This window comes from Propithecus coquereli, unplaced genomic scaffold, assembly GCF_000956105.1.
Source record: "Propithecus coquereli isolate 6110/MARCELLA unplaced genomic scaffold, Pcoq_1.0 Scaffold197, whole genome shotgun sequence".
In the NCBI taxonomy this organism is placed as follows: domain Eukaryota; kingdom Metazoa; phylum Chordata; class Mammalia; order Primates; family Indriidae; genus Propithecus; species Propithecus coquereli.
The window spans coordinates 3639806-3645415 of NW_012144633.1; positions in this window are offsets into that span (position 1 = coordinate 3639806).

Here is a 5610-nt window from a genome sequence, read left to right on the forward strand (position 1 = left end):
ACACTCTCTACCCAGACTCCCCAGAGGTTGAAGGGATCAATATTTTGACATAGAAAACTTTAAAACTATAAAATGTCATTGAAAGCAGCTAAATAAAATGTAAGTAAATGAAGATTATACCATATTCATGGATTGAAAAACTCAACACTGTCACTTCTGTCCAAACTGATCTACAGGTCAATGTAATAGTTCCAATCAAATTTCCCAAAGGGTTTGTTTGTTTTTGTTTGGTTGGTTGGTTTTTGGAGGAACTTGGCAAACTAGTTTGAAAAATAAGAATAAGGAAGGAGTTGCTCTACTGTATATCAGGAGAGTAGAGTCACAGTAATCACTACAATAAGGTACTGGCACAAGATAGACAAATGAACAATTGAAATAGAATAGAAAGCCCCAAAACAGACCTCCACACATATGAACAGTTGACTTATGACAAAAAACAGAAGTAAAGGCTGCTTTTTTTCCCAACAAATTGTTCTGATGTATTCCTTTTATGTCTGGTTTATTTCATTCAATATGTTTGTCGGATTCACCCATGTTGTTGTACATACAAAGCTATATTTCCTTTGTTTTCATTTTAGGATTCCATTTATATCATGTCCAAATATGGAGCACAACTTTGGGGGATGCCTGCTTAGGTGGTAACACAATATCCTGACTTCTGAGATGCTGGCAAGATTTTAGTTCTTGAGCGAAGTGGTGGTTACACAAGTTTTATGATTAATTATTGAGATATACATTTTTGTTTGCACTTATTCTGTGTATATATTATATTTGACAAGGAGGTTAACAAATAAGAAATTTTAAATATTCCCATATGTGTATAGCATACCAGAGTAAGAAGCAGCAGCTCCTCAATGCTGGAAGTGATCTTCTGAGGGTTTCAGCTGTGCTTGGCCCTGTGTGGTCTATTCAAAAGTGGAAGGGACCCTCACCTTGGCATGCCAATAACCCACATGTGGCACACCTAAGAAATCTGGTCAGGAAGTTTTGATCTCTCCATCTCAATTCTTGTTAAATTGGGGTAAGATATACATAAGAAAAATTTTACCATTTGAACCATTATTGAGGGTACAGTTCAGTGGCTTTAAGTATCTATCTATTAAGTATCTAATTTATCTATTAAGTATGTTCACACTGTTACACAATCATCAGCACTATCCATCTCCAGAACTTTTTCATCTTCCCAAACTGAAATTCTTACTCATTAAATAATAACATCTCATTCCTCCCTGTCCCCAGACTCTGGGAACCACCTTTCTACTTTCTGTCTCTATGAATTTGACTATTCCAGGTACCTCATGTAAGTGGAATCATATGATATTTTTCCTTTTTGTGATTAGCTTATTTCACTTAGAAAATGTCTTCAAGGTTCATCCATGTTGTAATATGTGTCAGAATTTCCTTCCTTTTGAAGGCCAACTAATAATCCATTGTTTGTATATACCACATTCTGATTTACCTATTCACCTATCATTGAATGAGTTCCTACCATCTTTTGGCTATTGTCAACAAGGCAGCTATGAACAGGGTGTACAAATATCTGTTCAAGTCCCTGCTTTCAATTCTTTTGGGCATATGCCCAGAAGTGGAATTGCTAAATCAAGTGTTTAATTTTTAAGCCCCCCAAAATTACTGTTTTCCACATTGTTCTGCACCATTTCACATTCCCACCAGCAACACACAAGGGTTCCAATACTCCACAACCTCATGAACACTTGTTATTTTATGTTTTTTTTTTTTTGATGGGGGCCATCCCGATAGGTTTGAGGTGACATTTCATTGTGGTTTTGATTTGCGTTTCCCTAATGATTAACGATGGTGAGCATCTTTTCATGGGCTATTGGCCAATTGTTAATCTTCTTTGGAGAAATGTCTATTCAAGTCCTTTGTCCATTTTTTAAAACAAGTTGTTTTGTTGTTGTTGAATTGTATCACCTCAATTTTTTGACTATGAAACAAAGACCCAGAAAGGTGAAGTGACTTAGCCAAAGTCACCCCAAGATCACTGATAGCACAGCTATGGCTAAAACCTGTGCTTTTGCTTCAATGACCAATGCTCTTTCTACCACACCAATCTGCCTGACCCAGTAAGGACCATCCCTGGTATCCCCGAATTTTTACTCCAACTTCAGATCCAATTGTCCCAGTATGACCTTGTCTTTTAGTAGCTCATTAACTTACTCCGAGCCTGGCATTTTAAGCTCCAGTGGTTTTCTGTCTCTGTCCAGGGTCACTGTTTATGACTCTTCTCTATGTTACTCTGGCCTCTTCCACCACCTGAAGAGGCAGCCTGTGCAGTTTGCATACCTTTGGAGGAATTTATTAGGCCAGGGTCCAGATGCAAGACTGAGATAAATGTTTTACAGGGAGGTGATGGGCAGGAGGAGGGGTGATGCCACACTGCTTTGCTGCAGCACACACTGTGGCCCCATATGATTGCTGATTGGAACTTTCTAGTTTTCTTCAGTAACCAGGTGTCAGGACAGGGGAGGCCTGAGGACCCCTGGAGAGCCGTGAATCATTAACACATGCAGGCTGGCTGCAAAGCGTATTTGCGTAGTTGCTCACTCGCTCCTTCTTTTCCAGCAGAGGGGTCAGAATACACAATCCTTTTCCACCAAAAGAAAAACTCAGGTGCAGAGCAAGAACATGCCATGTTCTGGGTTCCTGAATGGTCCAAGGTCTGGGCACTCTTGGAGTGTGGGTTAAAAGGGTCTCTGATTGGCCTTTTCTGAGAGATACAGAAATGATCAGTGGTCCTTGGGAAGTTTGGACCCTGTCTTAAAGGGCCAGCTTCTCAAGTGCCCCCAGAGGGACAGGCTGGGGAACAGGAGGCAAGGCACGTGCCAGGGATCTCAAGGCCACAGCCTCAGCATGACCTCAGCCCTCACAGAGAGCCAGGGGACCATCCCATCCAGAGTCCTCAGTGAGGAGGACTCAGCAACCAGGAGCAGCCTAGTGGCCCAAGTCTGTGGCTGACTGAAGGACACCCCCGCCTGAAAGCATTACCTCCATCAGTGCAGGCCCAGTGCCCTCAACATTCCAGCCTGGAGAGCAAGCTCATCGTGCCCACCCTGTCTTCCCCACTGCTTGCAATTCTAACACTCCAGGAAAAAGCATCATCCACCGAAGAAGGTACATTTTCTCCTCAGAAGCCCAAGTCAGGATGAGGACAGGCCCGTGTGATTCGCATTAGAGTGGAGTGCAGCCTCCGTGCCAGCCAGCTATAAGCGTGCCTGCAGCTCCACTCTCGGAAGCGTGTCCTTCCCTCAACACTCTCTTTCCTTTCCTCTGGACCAGCTGGAAATATCCAGGAGGGCAAAATGTTAAAGCCTTGATCCAAAGACCTAGGCATCAAGAAGGCCCGGGATCCCCAGTGCTTGCGGGAAGGCTGAGAAAGAATGGACATCTACAAATGCGGGAGAGCAGTTTCCCCAACTTCTTTGGCCAAAGACAGAGCTGGGATTCGCATGGAGCGGTGTGGGTGGCATCTCCAAGGAGGCGCTAAGCAGAGGAGGATGGGGGATCTGGAGATGCGGGCAAAACATCCTGTTACTTTGGTGTCCAGGAGGCAATGTGGCCCTGTGTTGGGGAAAGAAGCCTCCTGCCTATTATTCACGCAGCAGGGTGTGGCTTTGCCGTGGTGACTAGGGGGATCCCCAGCCCGCAGGACAGACAGAGCTGTGACTACAGCCATTTCTGCCACCAGACTGGTGTGTCCCGGAGAAACCGTGTAGAAATCAGTGTGCGGAACAGGTGGCAGCATTCAAGCCAGCAGCCCCACGGGCCTGGTCTCCCATCGGCAGGAGGCCTGGCTGCAAAGGAACATGGTGTCCTCTATGGCCAGGAAGGGACAGGGCAGACTCTCCAGGACACTTCAGTAATTTGGGCAGACAGATTTTCTCTGCCTTCTATTTAAAAAGACAGAACTTGAGCTTTCCTGGTGAGCCATTCATTACAGACTGGAAATTAGAATAGAGGCTGAGAGAGATGTTCTTCCCAGGGCCTGCCTTGTCCTCTTGACGCCCAAACCCCTGAAGCTGTCACCCCTGTCTCCGCAATAAAACAGCTCTGACTCCCTCTTCATATTATATTAATATAACCGGGGACTCTGGGCAAGAGGCCAGCAGCGATGGTCGGTGGCTGGAGGCGGGGGTTAAAATGTCTACCCAGCTTTGCTCTAAATGCCCCCTGGCCCCGAGGCTTGGTTTCCTTCTAGAAAACTGTTGGCGTGCCAGGTGTCAGTTCACTCTGAACCTCCCTTCTCTAGGGGAGAAGCCAGGCCTCCCACCAGGCCCCTGGAGCCTTGGATGTGCTTCCTCCCCGCCACTGGTGCTGCCACCAGTGCCACGGCAGTCACAAAGCAGGGTAAGCCCTGGAGCGGGCCCAGGTCAGAGGTGCTCTCCCCTGCCAGCACCCCACAGACGCACGCACGCGAAGAGCCTCGAGCGGATGCAGCCAAGGGAGCTAGCAGGGGAAATGCGACAGATGACACACGGACACAGCCTCTGGCGCCTTCATCGCCTGAAGCCCAATATAGTTGAGTGAAATGTGGAAATGGTCACAAAAGCTAAAGTGACCTTCGGCTGCAGTGAACAGATGAGACTGTGACTAGGCTGAGGCAGGTGGCAGGTCTGAGCCTCACACCTGAAAAGGGAGTTTGATGAATCGGACGGACTCTGTTCAGAAGAGAGTGGCAAGGACAAAGACAAACCGAAACCATGAAACCACTGAAATAACAGTAAGGCATCACTGAAGGAACTGAGGATATTTAGCCCAGAAAGGAGAAACATTGGAAAGAATGATTAACTTTCTTCAGAGATGTGATAGACTCCCAAGAAAAAAAGGAAAACTAGGTAATGATACCAGCCCACATCCACTGAATACGTACTATGCGCCGAGCATCATCTATTTATTTTACATACTTTTTCTCATGTACTCTAAACATCGGTCCCATGATGTAAGTGCTATTATTCCCATTCTACAGTCGAGGAAAATTCAGAAAAGTTGAGTAACTTGCCGAAGGTCACAGAGTAAATGGTGGAGTCAGGATACAAAGCCAGAAAGCCTGACTCCTGTGTCCGTGACTTAACCACCATCCACAGACACGTCCCCTGGGCAGCCCTCAACAGAGCAATGGTTGAAAGTTAAAGGGAGGCACTTCTGAAGGCAACACGAGGAAGAATTTTTAAATAACTGGAGGTTTTCAACAACAAATATCAGGTAAGAACTTTGGCTGGTAGTGAGCTACATGCCACTAGAGAGATTCAAGCAGAGGACGCACACAGTATAACCTAGAACAGTCTGCAGGGAGCGCTGTAGCAGCAGCACCTGGGAACTTGGTAGGTATACAGCTTCTTGGACGCTACGCCAGACCTACTGAATCGGAAACTCTGCAGCTGGGCCCAGCCGTCTGTATTTTCACAAGCTCTTCTGGTGCTTCTGATACATTCTCAAGTTTGAGAACCACTGGCATAGAATTTTCTGTACACTTCCAGGGACTGGACTAGATGCTGCTGCAGTCCCTTCCACTTCTGAATCCCCACAATTCTACAGAAGGAAGATAAACATGTGATTCAATATCCATCCAGTTTTCCTTTTTTTTTTTTT